The sequence below is a fragment of the Bombus flavifrons genome, unplaced genomic scaffold (genome assembly GCF_040668555.2).
Source record: "Bombus flavifrons isolate JBK064 unplaced genomic scaffold, iyBomFlav1_principal scaffold0100, whole genome shotgun sequence".
NCBI classification, from domain to species: domain Eukaryota; kingdom Metazoa; phylum Arthropoda; class Insecta; order Hymenoptera; family Apidae; genus Bombus; species Bombus flavifrons.
The window spans coordinates 48,319-64,755 of NW_027184845.1; the positions used below are offsets into that span (position 1 = coordinate 48,319).

General features: G+C 35.8%; 2 long non-coding RNA genes across 2 annotated transcripts in view; both read left to right on the plus strand.

Moving 5' to 3' along the window:
- LOC138189504 (uncharacterized) overlaps positions 1-16,437 on the plus strand; it is a 78,798-nt gene that overhangs the window by 21,473 nt on the left and 40,888 nt on the right. The window lies entirely within an intron of this gene.
- On the plus strand, positions 12,670-13,431 carry LOC138189506 (uncharacterized). The gene is made up of 2 exons (XR_011176061.1): positions 12,670-12,742; positions 13,367-13,431. It is a non-coding gene; the product is annotated as an uncharacterized LOC138189506 (long non-coding RNA).

The following is a 16,437-nucleotide window of genomic DNA, read 5'->3' on the forward strand; positions in this document are numbered from 1 at the left end:
TGAGCGTTTAAACGTCGAAATATCTCAAACGGGAAGGAAATGACGGTCAGTTTTCATCAAAATCGACGAAATCATCGAGATTTGCGAGCTGTTCCGCTTGTTTCGACGGTTAAACGGTTGTTTATTACATTCTGCACGTAAAAAGGAGTGAAATGAGCTTTTAAACGTCGAAATATCTCAAACGGGAAGGAAATGACGGTCAGTTTTCATCAAAATCGACGAAATCATCGAGATTTGCGAGCTGTTCCGCTTGTTTCGACGGTTAAACGGTTGTGCATTGCATTCTGCACGTTAAATGGAGTAAAAAGAGCGCTTAAACGCCGAAATATCTCAAACGGGAAGGAAATGACGGTCAGTTTTCATCAAAATCGACGAAATCATCGAGATTTGCGAGCTGTTCCGCTTGTTTCGACGGTTAAACGGTTGTGCATTGCATTCTGCACGTAAAAAGGAGTGAAATGAGCTTTTAAACGTCGAAATATCTCAAACGGGAGAGAAATGACGGCCAGTTTTCATCAAAATGGACAAAAACATCGAGATTTGCGAGCTGTTCCGCTTGTTTCGACGGTTAAACGGTTGTTTATTACATTCTGCACGTAAAAAGGAGTGAAATGAGCGTTTAAACGTCGAAATATCTCAAACGGGGAGGAAATGACGGTTAGTTTTCATCAAAATCGACGAAATCATCGAGATTTGCGAGCTGTTCCGCTTGTTTCGACGGTTAAACGGTTGTGCATTGCATTCTGCACGTTAAATGGAGTAAAAAGAGCGCTTAAACGCCGAAATATCTCAAACGGGAAGGAAATGACGGTTAGTTTTCATCAAAATCGACGAAATCATCGAGATTTGCGAGCTGTTCCGCTTGTTTCGACGGTTAAACGGTTGTGCATTGCATTCTGCACGTAAAAAGGAGTGAAATGAGCTTTTAAACGTCGAAGTATCTCAAACGGGAAGGAAATGACGGTCAGTTTTCATCAAAATCGACGAAATCATCGAGATTTGCGAGCTGTTCCGCTTGTTTCGACGGTTAAACGGTTGTTTATTACATTCTGCACGTAAAAAGGAGTGAAATGAGCTTTTAAACGTCGAAATATCTCAAACGGGAAGGAAATGACGGTCAGTTTTCATCAAAATCGACGAAATCATCGAGATTTGCGAGCTGTTCCGCTTGTTTCGACGGTTAAACGGTTGTGCATTGCATTCTGCACGTTAAATGGAGTAAAAAGAGCGCTTAAACGCCGAAATATCTCAAACGGGAAGGAAATGACGGTCAGTTTTCATCAAAATCGACGAAATCATCGAGATTTGCGAGCTGTTCCGCTTGTTTCGACGGTTAAACGGTTGTGCATTGCATTCTGCACGTTAAATGGAGTAAAAAGAGCGCTTAAACGCCGAAATATCTCAAACGGGAAGGAAATGACGGTCAGTTTTCATCAAAATCGACGAAATCATCGAGATTTGCGAGCTGTTCCGCTTGTTTCGACGGTTAAACGGTTGTGCATTGCATTCTGCACGTAAAAAGGAGTGAAATGAGCTTTTAAACGTCGAAATATCTCAAACGGGAGAGAAATGACGGCCAGTTTTCATCAAAATGGACAAAAACATCGAGATTTGCGAGCTGTTCCGCTTGTTTCGACGGTTAAACGGTTGTTTATTACATTCTGCACGTAAAAAGGAGTGAAATGAGCGTTTAAACGTCGAAATATCTCAAACGGGGAGGAAATGACGGTTAGTTTTCATCAAAATCGACGAAATCATCGAGATTTGCGAGCTGTTCCGCTTGTTTCGACGGTTAAACGGTTGTGCATTGCATTCTGCACGTTAAATGGAGTAAAAAGAGCGCTTAAACGCCGAAATATCTCAAACGGGAAGGAAATGACGGTCAGTTTTCATCAAAATCGACGAAATCATCGAGATTTGCGAGCTGTTCCGCTTGTTTCGACGGTTAAACGGTTGTGCATTGCATTCTGCACGTAAAAAGGAGTGAAATGAGCTTTTAAACGTCGAAGTATCTCAAACGGGAAGGAAATGACGGTCAGTTTTCATCAAAATCGACGAAATCATCGAGATTTGCGAGCTGTTCCGCTTGTTTCGACGGTTAAACGGCTGTGCATTGCATTCTGCACGTTAAATGGAGTAAAAAGAGAGCTTAAACGTCGAAATATCTCAAACGGGAAGGAAATGACGGTCAGTTTTCATCAAAATCGACGAAATCATCGAGATTTGCGAGCTGTTCCGCTTGTTTCGACGGTTAAACGGTTGTTTATTACATTCTGCACGTAAAAAGGAGTGAAATGAGCTTTTAAACGTCGAAATATCTCAAACGGGAAGGAAATGACGGTCAGTTTTCATCAAAATCGACGAAATCATCGAGATTTGCGAGCTGTTCCGCTTGTTTCGACGGTTAAACGGTTGTGCATTGCATTCTGCACGTTAAATGGAGTAAAAAGAGCGCTTAAACGCCGAAATATCTCAAACGGGAAGGAAATGACGGTCAGTTTTCATCAAAATCGACGAAATCATCGAGATTTGCGAGCTGTTCCTCTTGTTTCGACGGTTAAACGGTTGTGCATTGCATTCTGCACGTAAAAAGGAGTGAAATGAGCGTTTAAACGTCGAAATATCTCAAACGGGAGAGAAATGACGGCCAGTTTTCATCAAAATGGACAAAAACATCGAGATTTGCGAGCTGTTCCGCTTGTTTCGACGGTTAAACGGTTGTTTATTACATTCTGCACGTAAAAAGGAGTAAAAAGAGCGCTTAAACGCCGAAATATCTCAAACGGGGAGGAAATGACGGTTAGTTTTCATCAAAATCGACGAAATCATCGAGATTTGCGAGCTGTTCCGCTTGTTTCGACGGTTAAACGGTTGTGCATTGCATTCTGCACGTTAAATGGAGTAAAAAGAGCGCTTAAACGCCGAAATATCTCAAACGGGAAGGAAATGACGGTTAGTTTTCATCAAAATCGACGAAATCATCGAGATTTGCGAGCTGTTCCGCTTGTTTCGACGGTTAAACGGTTGTTTATTACATTCTGCACGTAAAAAGGAGTGAAATGAGCTTTTAAACGTCGAAATATCTCAAACGGGAAGGAAATGACGGTCAGTTTTCATCAAAATCGACGAAATCATCGAGATTTGCGAGCTGTTCCGCTTGTTTCGACGGTTAAACGGTTGTGCATTGCATTCTGCACGTTAAATGGAGTAAAAAGAGCGCTTAAACGCCGAAATATCTCAAACGGGAAGGAAATGACGGTCAGTTTTCATCAAAATCGACGAAATCATCGAGATTTGCGAGCTGTTCCGCTTGTTTCGACGGTTAAACGGTTGTGCATTGCATTCTGCACGTAAAAAGGAGTGAAATGAGCTTTTAAACGTCGAAATATCTCAAACGGGAGAGAAATGACGGCCAGTTTTCATCAAAATGGACAAAAACATCGAGATTTGCGAGCTGTTCCGCTTGTTTCGACGGTTAAACGGTTGTTTATTACATTCTGCACGTAAAAAGGAGTGAAATGAGCGTTTAAACGTCGAAATATCTCAAACGGGGAGGAAATGACGGTTAGTTTTCATCAAAATCGACGAAATCATCGAGATTTGCGAGCTGTTCCGCTTGTTTCGACGGTTAAACGGTTGTGCATTGCATTCTGCACGTTAAATGGAGTAAAAAGAGCGCTTAAACGCCGAAATATCTCAAACGGGAAGGAAATGACGGTCAGTTTTCATCAAAATCGACGAAATCATCGAGATTTGCGAGCTGTTCCGCTTGTTTCGACGGTTAAACGGTTGTGCATTGCATTCTGCACGTAAAAAGGAGTGAAATGAGCTTTTAAACGTCGAAGTATCTCAAACGGGAAGGAAATGACGGTCAGTTTTCATCAAAATCGACGAAATCATCGAGATTTGCGAGCTGTTCCGCTTGTTTCGACGGTTAAACGGCTGTGCATTGCATTCTGCACGTTAAATGGAGTAAAAAGAGAGCTTAAACGTCGAAATATCTCAAACGGGAAGGAAATGACGGTCAGTTTTCATCAAAATCGACGAAATCATCGAGATTTGCGAGCTGTTCCTCTTGTTTCGACGGTTAAACGGTTGTGCATTGCATTCTGCACGTAAAAAGGAGTGAAATGAGCGTTTAAACGTCGAAATATCTCAAACGGGAGAGAAATGACGGCCAGTTTTCATCAAAATGGACGAAAACATCGAGATTTGCGAGCTGTTCCGCTTGTTTCGACGGTTAAACGGTTGTGCATTGCATTCTGCACGTTAAATGGAGTAAAAAGAGCGCTTAAACGCCGAAATATCTCAAACGGGAAGGAAATGACGGTCAGTTTTCATCAAAATCGACGAAATCATCGAGATTTGCGAGCTGTTCCGCTTGTTTCGACGGTTAAACGGTTGTGCATTGCATTCTGCACGTAAAAAGGTGTGAAATGAGCTTTTAAACGTCGAAATATCTCAAACGGGAAGGAAATGACGGTCAGTTTTCATCAAAATCGACGAAATCAAAGCGATTTGCGAGCTGTTGGGCTTGTTTCGACGCTGAAACTGGCGTGTATTACATTCTGCACGTTAAATGGAGTAAAGAGAGCGCTTAAACGACGAAATATCTCAAACGGAAAGGAAATGACGGTCGGTTTTCATCAAAATCGACGAAATCATCGAGATTTGCGAGCTGTTCCGCTTGTTTCGACGGTTAAACGGTTGTTTATTACATTCTGCAAGTGTCACGTCCCGCGCTCCGCACGTGCCGTAACGAAGATACAAAATTACTATACGCAAATCAGCGCGAGAAAAATTTGTATACACCAAGGAACACACGCTACTACAAAACAAAATAAAAAATTAACAAATGAGGGCGACAAATAAATCCAACTATCAGTATAAAATAAAGTAAATAAAATCAATTAATAAACTGGACTAGATACGAACCAATCAAATAAACCAAGAATAAGAAGGATTATATATGACAAATTTGCAAAATAAAGGAAAAGGAGCAACAAGAAGATATACTACAATCAATCAACGAAGACGGAATATGTAAAATACAAAAGATAGAATTTAAATCAGTAAATAAAATTAATTAATGAATTAAACGAGTCGCGAACCAAACGAGTAAATCAAGAAATAAGAATAACTACAAAAGGAAATAATTGAAACACCAGGAATATATGTGTATATAAATATATTTTATTCAATCAACGCAGCAACAACTTGGAGAGTTACATATAAATATAAACATATATGCCAAACATGTAATAACCCAGAAAATATTAGAAACAATACTTCCAATACTATACTAATAATACAAATCCAACATTACCAAACTATAAATATATGAGTATATAAAATCAATGAACTTATAGTCTAACGAATACATAAAACATACAATATTGCATTATTAAAGAAATAGAGGTTACATCGTCAGAAATATATATATATGTGTGCGCACTCTACATTATTAAATTAAAATTATTAATTTAAGATACATACTTAAAACTAGCCAACATTCGGGTAAAATAATTATAAAATGAGAACTACATTACGTAACATGCATGTCTATATATATAAATATATAAATATATAATCTACACTCTAAACCAAACTACCACTAATAATCTAAATGAATATAAAAGAAATAGAACACACAACGCAACACTAGGGACTAAGTAACAACCTATCGACAGGCTAAAACGTTCAAAAATAATTAACACCGCCTCAACTGGGAGAAATGCGTACAGCATAAATATGTAAACCATATCAAACACATAATAATCTGGTAAACGATAGAAATAAAACTCTCAATACTACGTTGTCACATTACAAAACATATATGTATATATGAAAACAAATAATTGACATATAACCTCAAATACACAATTAAAGAATTTATATGAAAAGTCACACTATCAGAAATATATACATATATACTTATATGTGTGTATGCGTGTTCTATTCTACTAAATCAAAATTAACAATCTAGTAAACATAAAATAAACAATTAACATTTCACTTCGTATGAAACTACACCACTACAAGAAAGATGTATATGCATATATATATATATATATATATATACGTTTGTGTGTGTTTTATATTATTGAACACTATAAAATAAACTACTTAGCACAATAAATAACACTGTCGAAAAAATTACAAAACATTAGTCACTAAAATACATAATCAAACTCGTGATCATTCTATTAAAGAATTACATATGAAAACTATACTACGAAACATGCATGTCTATATATATATATATAAAATCTAGATTTTAAACCAAGCTATTAATAATCTAAATGAATATAAAAGATATAGAACATACACATAGCACTATTGAAACTAACTAACTACTTGTTAGCAAATCAAGCGATTAAAAATAATTAACACCGCCTCGACTGGGAGAATTGCGTACAGCATAAATATGTAAACCATATCGAACACATAATAATCTGGTAAACGATAGAAATAAAACTCTCAATACTACGTTGTCACATTACAAAACATATATGTATATATGAAAACAAATAATTGACATATAACCTCAAATACACAATTAAAGAATTTATATGAAAAGTCACACTATCAGAAATATATACATATATACTTATATGCGCGTGTGTGTATGCGTGTTCTATTCTACTAAATCAAAATTAACAATCTAGTAAACACGAAATAAACAATTAACATTTCACTTCGTATGAAACTACACCACTACAAGAAACATGTATATGCATATATATATATATATATATATACGTTTGTGTGTGTTTTATATTATTGAACACTATAAAATAAACTACTTAGCACAATAAATAGCACTATCAAAAAAATTACAAAACATTAGTCACATTAAAATGACACACAATATAAATATATATATATATATATATATTCACATGAACAATACTATTGTCATTTTAACAATAATAATAACAATAAATATATAGTCTAATTGCGGTAGAATAAGGGAAAACGAGCGACACACAGAAAAATCAGTTCGATAAAACTAAAAACCCGCCACTGTAACCTCACTGATGACATTTGCGAGCAGCCATGTTAGATTTATACGCGCATGTCGGAACACACGCAATAATTATACACATTAGATAAATACAAAATACAATATTTCTCAATTCAACTATACGTCAAAACGCCGAAACAAGATTTACACATAATCGATAAATAGATCCGAGATCAATAGAAGTCACTGTATGCGAGGGACATTCGCGGGCGGCCATTTTGAAACATGCGTGGACTGATTCGTACGTGTTACAAAAAATAATAATAATAAAATTATACTTTCGATAAAAAAAAGAAAAGAAAAGGAAAAGGAAAGAACAGCGAAAATAAATATTTAATACAAAATGGAACGTCGTGCCGAGGTAGCAATAAATAAAGACACGGGACAGGAAGGCCGGGGATTGGTGGAAATCAGCCGCGAGAAATGAATCATAAAACACATTGTTAACAATTTTATTATGCGAAAATTACTTTGTATAAAAAATATATATATATATATATAATCGAGTAAAAAGAAAATATAAAACTAAACAAATATATTTAAAATGTATAAATAAATAAATATATATATATATATATAACTAACATATGAACGGGGTATATCCAAAGCGGCAAAATCGAAATCAAGAAGCTTCAGGATGGAACTGCCAACGCGTCATGCGCTGAATACATCGTTCGGAATCACACACGGTTCTTCGGAATCCCACTTTCTCTTGCGCTGAAACAACAAAATAGGAAAAGAGATCAAAACCACGAAAACAGCAAATATCGAAAATCAAATTAAATCCCGGAAGCAACCATAGCATGGAAATATTCTTCAAAACCAAACTCACGGAAGATAAATCAGAAGAAATCCTTATTGCGGGAGAGTGGCGGATCGCGCGTGTTGCCGGAGCAAGTGTCGATATAATAATGAGACTCTAGCCACCGGCCCTTCCACGCGCCGAAGAACAAAAATTATTCCCACAGTATTAACATAAAAATTCTCGAGAAAAGACTAGACCAGCATGGAAAGCGCCAAGCCTCCTAGACGCTACCTCAGCAGAAAATAGAACCGATGGGAACTAAGTCGAAATACAGATTTTTGCATTTTCTCACGTACCCGCGATGGGAATCTGGAAGTTAAAAGACAAGATAACGAAGCAAAGGAGACATCAACGATTACAGAATTTGCATTCTCTCACGTACGAGTTCGGGAACCCCAAACTGCAGCATCCCGATTCCCACGGAAGCGAACCACCAGTTGACCGCCACCCTGTGGGGGATGTTATTATAAATAAACGCAGCAACACAGAACATCGTCCATTATTTTGTCGCTAATTGTACGTTACGTTTCGGCTTGTTATTTTGTTGTCAATATATTGTCGTCATTCGCGCATTGCACCTCGACGGTCTCTTATTAATTGCTCAGTTTAAGTCACAAATTAAGTTAGAAATCTTTCTAAGTGTTCATTTCATTGGCGAGATTTAAAAAAAACATCCTCATAAATAAATATATTTATACCCGCGACGTTTATCCGAATAAATAAGCCGCAAGCTTATTCAGAGTGTATTTCTAATCAAAAATAAATAAACTAAAGTTCTAATAATAATTATACCTGAGTCGAATAACTAAACCAAATAAAAAAAAAATTTCACCGACGACTATTACGAGCCGATGGCCCCTGACGGAACAAGGTAAGAGTCTCAATTTTTATAAAATTTTCTTCTTCTCTAGTAACTTCGCCACATCCAGGAACCGAATCCGATTTACTTATCATCAATTAATACATTCAATTTCGTTTCAATTTTGAGAATAAACAAAGGGTCATTCGCTGCGTAGGCTTGTGAAAACGGTGTCTTCAATTACTGAAACACTCATTGATCTTCGCATTCCTCCTCCCACTGTTGGCAAAACATTGCCCGTCTTTGGGCAAGGCTTGCGAAATCACACGAGTTTTACGCAGAGAAGACTATCAAATTAAATCTAATTGACCGATATTTTCATTCTTGCCATCGTTGTATACGATTATAAAATAGAATAATTCCCTTCTGAATCTTAACCAAAGGATCATTCGCTGTGTTGGGTTGTGGATAACGGTGTTTCGACTATCGAACCATCTATTGATCTTCGCATTCCTCCTCCCACTGCTGGCAAAATACTGCCCATCTTTGGGCAAGGTTTGCGAAATCACACGAACCCCACACAGAGAGGATCATTGAAATCACTTTCTCGTGAACACTCAATTCGGAAGGCAAGAAGATCGAAACGGTAAAAAAAATCACTCTAACAAATGAACTAAGGTCCAGTTCAATGATAGATTCATTGGCGAAATTAAGAGAGGAGGAGAAGGAAACGTAAAGATAAAATTTGCATCAAACGAAGAAAATTCAAAATCTTAACCAATCCATTAACGCGAACACTCTTGTTTTACCGTCCCTAAAACGCTATATATAAATATATATATATATATACATATATATAACAACTTGAATAATTCCATATTCAAATTTAAAAATAAATTCTATACAACGAAATTGAACCGAACTCTCAAATAATTCCTACATACAGATATATACATACACACATATATATATATATATATATATATATATATATATATAATTTTAAATAATTCTATACTGAAGTTTAGATAAATTCCGTGCGAACAAATCGAATACTTATTTTTATCCAACTTTAATCCTCTCCCGTGCGAGTATCCCTGCACATAGCAGGTTAGCCGAAAAACGTGGAAATTATTTTATCAGTAGCCTAACACTAGTCAACGCTATCCATAAGTAATTAATTTATCAATAGATTATTTCGAAAATAAGTACAAGGAAATTTTTCTATTCGAAACAGTCCTCAGACTGTTTCTGGTGGCAGCAACTACCGTGTGAGAAATATTTCTTATACAGCCAATTAAATTTAAATCTTTCCCTTCAGATTAAATTAAAATCAAAAGTTTGAATTGACTTTAAACGAGTACGTAACAATAAACTTTCAACTTAGAAATAGATTTTAATCGAAAACCTTGATTCAATATCTTAAATATAATTATATCGTGTAAATTTTCCCCTCCTGACGAAACTCAACTAAATCGAACTAAATTAAATTAAATTAAATTAAACAAAACAAAATAAATTAAAACAAACACAAAAAAAAACTAATTAAAATTAAAACAATAAAAAAAAAAAATCTTGCGAATTCAACGGTTTAAAATCAATTCAAACAAACAGGAACGTAACATTAGAGGGTTATAATTTATGGTGGCAGCGGTGGGATACGCTCCACAGAGGATTAAAGTTGTTACATTTATCAATAAATTATATACCTAAGAAATAATGGCGACCGGGCTAGAATCATTAGACGAAGACTTAATCTTGACGTTATCGGAAAAACTTAAAGCATGGGATGCGAATTTTCGCGACATGAATACAAAACTCGTTGAACTACAAAACGGCGTGTATGAACTCAAAGCAAAGCAAGAATCTAATACACCCGCATCGTCGCCTACGACACAACAAGTGACGGCCCAGCCGAGTGGATTTACCCAATCAATTAAAGTAAAAGACGCGATCGTATCGGTGCCAGTGTTCGACGGCTATCGACCATCGGTATTTCAATTTTTAAGAGCTTGCGAGCGCGCGCGAAATATGATTCCTAGGTACCAAGAACCACAATTAGTAAAATTATTAACCAATAAACTCCGCGGACACGCGTTCCTCGCCATCGAAGATACGGAATTAAAGAGCCTAAACGATTTTGGAAATAAATTAAAGGACCTATTCGGCCCAAGGAAATCTCTTAATGAATATAGAGGGGAATTAGGAACGATATTTCAACGACCCGGGGAACACATATTAGATTATATGGACCGAGTTAGAAACCTTAGATTGGCAATAATGGACGGAGAAAAGGGCGACTACGGAATCATTTCCCCCGATATCCAAGAAACTATAGATTGGGAGGTAAGAGAAGCTTTTGTTAAAGGACTTCCGAACGAGGTATATATGCGAGTAAAGCTAGCAGGATACCACACTTTAGAAGACGCATATCGTCAGGCCGTCCATGCAACAAACGAATTGAAACAAATAACCGATAGAACGCGACCCACACGACCGACTCCCTCAAACTATTACAGACGCAATAACGTACGTCCTCCGAACGCTAACAACAATATCAGGAATAACCGCCAAGCAGTGAAAGCAACACGAGAATTAAAACAAGTGAACGATATAATACGATACCAGCGTCCGACACCTCCGAATAATTATAACCGAAACAACGCTCATTCCCCATACAATAGTAATTACATCGGAAACAACCACAGGGATTGGAGATTTGTACCGCCGTCGCGGAAATATCTAAACAATCCGGGAATAGAGGAAGATGCCAGGAAAGGAGTAAGAGCAATAATCTGGGAAGAAAAATGCATAAGTAAATACCTCGACAGAAATCTAAGTCAAAAGAGGGATGACGATCATTTGAATCAATCAACTTTTCAACGCAAACACCATTCCGTTGCTGTGATAAGGGATAACGTCACTTTAAATAGTAACAGGACGCACGACACCACAGACAGGATCATCAGTGAGAAATTTTCCGAACTCCCAAACAAGATAAACAATACTAATGCCAAAGAACTTGCAGAAGAATCGGAAACTAGAAAACTGAACGACGAAACGATAGGCAACGATTATCCACTGCCTAATACCACGGAGATATTGGACCCGCTGGGAAGTGCGAAACGCCTCTCCACGTTCGACTTGGCAAAGATACAAAAGCAAGGCTCCACGAATTTCGTGAATGTTTCAAACATAATAGAAAAGGAGATAGCGAGTGTATCTCACTCAAAAATTTTTATAAAACCATCAAAAAATAATTTAATCGGACTCAAAGCCAAGCCATTAAATTGCAAGGAAGATCAGACTACAGAGAATAAAAGTATACCTATCCCTATATCCGAAACAGAATCTATAAGCAGAAAGGTTTGTAATAAAAATTCAAAGAATAATTCTAAATCTACCGAAAATATTCCTAAACGTTCCGTACAAATAAATAATAATTTAATTATAATAAGCACTTCCAGTGAAACTATTCATCCTGAAAAGCTAGAGAAAAATCAACGTGTTGCGAATAAAGTAAATAAAGAAGAATGGATAACTAAGGAAAAGGATTCTAAACATTTTCAAGCCGAAAAAACGCAAGTTCAACGTGTTCAAGGAAATAAAAAGGGAGAAAATAGGGAATCACCAGTCAAGGATATATATAAAAATTCGAATAAGTACGCTAGCCATTGGATTATAATTGGATTAAAAATACTGCATTGGTTGTTACATCTAGCATTTGACGTAGATAACATGAGTGCTAATCTTATGATTCCTCTTGGAAAATATAGATGGTATCACACTATACTATATCTAAAATATATTTGGGTTAATATAGCTACGGCATTTTCAAAAATTTGTATTTTAAATGCTATTGGCAAGCAATTGGATAATTGGATCGGTGTCAGTAAACTTGCGTGTTGGCGCAGAATAAAAACTAAAATGAAGAAAAGGAAGTGTGACACTGTTCGTCGAATAATACAGATAGTGGAAACCTAAAAAGGAAAAAGAAAATTATTAAATGTGTTCCGATTATTGTTTGAATATAAAATGTGTTAATTCAATGAATAATTAAAATAGTGAAAGTGAAATTCACCTTGTGAACAAGTAATCATCATACAAGAAAGTGTATGTGCAAATATAGGTTATGGATCCCGGTTTGCGGAATACAATGTACGACAGCCAGCTGAAATAAATGAATGAATTAACTTCAATTGTTTCAATGCAAAATATAATATTACTAAATGTTATAACAATATTGTGATCAAGTCAGAAGGAAGAGTGACACTGTTCGTCGAATAATACAGATAGTGGAAACCTAAAAAGGAAAAAGAAAATTATTAAGTGTGCTCCGATTATTGTTTGAATATAAAATGTGTTAATTCAATGAATAATTAAAATAGTGAAAGTGAAAGTTACCTTGTGAACGAGTAATCAACATGCAAGAAGGTGTACGTGCAAATATAGCTTGTGAATCCTTGTTTGTGGAACGTAATGTATGACAGCTACCTAAAATAAGTGAATAAATTAGTTTCAATTGTTTCAGTGCAAAATACAAGGTTACTAAATGTCATAATTATATTGTGGTTAAAACAGAAGCAAGTGTGACTCTGTTCATTGAATAATACAGATAGAGGAAACCTAAAAGAAAAAGGAAGATTATTATGTGTATAAAACGTGTTAATTCCATGAATAATTAAAAGAGTGGAAGTGAAAATTACCTTGCGAACAAGTAATCGCTATACAAAAGGTTTACGTGCAAAATAGGTCATGGATCCCTGTTTGCGGAACACCATGTACGACAGCCAGCTGAAAGTAAATAAATGGATTAACTTCGATCGCCTTGATGCAAGATACAACACTACTAAACGTCATAGCAAGACTGTGAAAGCGTGACACTGTACATCGAATAACACAGATAGCAGGTAACCTGAAAAAAAAAAAAAGGGGGAGAAAGATTACTACAAGTGCTCCAATTATTGTTTGAATATGAAACGTGATAGTTCAACGAATATTTAAAACAGTGAAGGTGCAACTTACCGCATGAACAATCAAACACCATACAAAGAAGTGCACAAGCATGAATTTCACAAATTAGTAAGAAGAAATAAAATAGTTGATAAGTATAGAAAGTGGTTAGGAGGATAATTAAGATAGATTAATTGGAAGCTAGTAATAGATAGAACCGGAGTAAAAAGATAGTATATTGTATTAACTATTATATCTAACATGTAGAAGCATATTTTGTAATACACAATAGCGGTCGCTCACACAATATATCATACACATATTGAATTAATAAATTAAACAGTACCTTTATGATCGCAGACATAGGATGATTGAAGGCAACCATAGTAAGTATCCAAGGTAATACCGAAGAATCTGATGATGTTGTGAGAATGATCCAGGTAAGCAACGCAGCATCAAAAATCTAAAAAGGAAAATTTTTTTTTTTTTTTTTTACAAACAATGTTAATCTAACAAATAAGACTTAATCGCTAATAAAGGAACTAATTCATATCAAACATAAAATAATAACAATAGCAAACATAAGCAATAATAAAATTAATAGGGAAATAAGAAAGGTTAATAAACACAGAAATAGGTTAGAAACTAATCACGATAGACTAACTAAATATTAACAAGTCATGACTGAACTTAGTACCAAAGAATAAAGTTGTAGTACACGAAAACGACTGGTAACACAATACACAAAATACTAACTAAATTAAACGAGACTTATATAAACGCAAGTCACGTATAACCAAAACAATGACCATTGAAATTCGATAACAATATAACCCATGTTATTGCATTAAAGTAACACGCGGTATTTACACACACAATACCATGAAACACAAAACAACATTACAAAACACTACTAAATAAAATCATAACCAGTTATTTCAATAATACATTACTGTTGACATTAAAACAACACCATACCAGAGATACACGCGAGCGACCATGTTGAAAAAAAATCCGTCGCGCACACCCCACACACACACACCTCAACACGAATAATAACCAATACAATGTAATATAGGATCATGATAGCTATGTTAGGTACTAATAAAAAGAGGAGAGTGAGAGAAGGGTAAAAAGAGAAAAAAAAAGAAATAATAAATAATAACTAACATAATCATAACATATCACATATATATTATATTATATACAGGGATACAATATTCATATAAAGGAACAGGTCCGAACGAAATATATAAAAAAAAAAAAAAGAAAGAAAATATATTAATTGTTTTTGTATGTATGTACAGAACGAGTGGCGAACTCATCAATTCCGACATAGAAAACCCAGACGGACCCAAGCTCGCATTCGATCTGGAGGTGACGGAGGAGGTTGAATCCTGCCTCTGTGCTCGGTTGATATGCTCCGTTCACCATTTTTATAGCGGCTATCTTTGTCAAGATTGTTTCGACAACCTAGATCCAGACGAGCAGGACTTATGTGAAGAGCCGCCCACTCATTCCTTATGCGGAGTACCTGCAAGTATACAAATATCATACTGCAACATGTGCGATATAAACCTAGCGAACCTACAACCCGCTATATCATGCCTCCAATGCATGATGGTCTACAATAATGTGACTCACCTTGAAAGAGAATTTTTAGTTCAAGGAATGATACTCCACACCATCGAAATATAACGTACTTGTATATTTATGCTATCTACCTGTAAACAAACAACATTAATAATTATACATATAATTTTCATTCATGTTTACCAATATATATACACGCATGTTTTAAAGTAGATGATATTTGCAACACTCACTTCCATTGACAATGCAAGTGACTCATAAAATAAACTGTCATATTTATACACACATATATATATATACGAAACCAAGCTACATTTGTGACATTTATACCTATTGATAATATATACTTATATATATTTATAACGATAAAATAAATCCCATTTATATTACTCACCAAAACGTATGCATATATGTATATAATTATAACTCAAGTAGCCTTCATAAAATTATCTTCACTGATAGCATATACATCAAACCTAAAATAAAACAAAGTTGTAATAAAGAAAAAAGGAAAGAAAATGGAGGAAAGGGAGAAGAGAAAATGTATAAATTTAATTTCCTTTTCTATACACATATATATATATATATTAAAAGGTTATTCTTATTTCTAATAAACTCAAGAGTAAGAAACAATTTAATAAATTGCTAATAGCAAGATGAATCACCTGGTCATCGTACTTACCCTCATCAAAATAACATGTGGCCTGGTTGGATACGACTGCAATGACAACCACCTCAACGTTACCACCATCTCTTTAAACTCCATCGGGGACTGCAGCATACAACCTACAACGACAGAAACCCAAGATATTTATATTCAACTACTGCAACTCTCAGAATTCGAATTTACCAGTGTGAGGCAATGCAAGGTGCAAATAACTCGAATTATATATTACTGTGGCATGCACTCCCACACGTCGGCAGTGCATAATGGATTCGCCGAATACCTCCATGAAACAACTGCCCAACAATGTGCAAGGATGCACCAGGACGCCGGCAAGTTATCAGACGGCGGCAGCTGCCAGGGAACACAATATGTAGACCCATACGGGAGCTGGGAAAAGGTCGTTGTACAAGCCACAGTAAGGCGAAGGAAACTGTTTAGACGCAAAGGACGGACACACTTATTGGCAACCACAACCACCCTCACCATGCAAATTTGATCAATACGACGTATTGTATGAGGGAATCGCTACAAAGATCCAGGAGAAAAGGACCAACGGGGAACCAGTGCAACCAGTTTACACACTAACAACACGG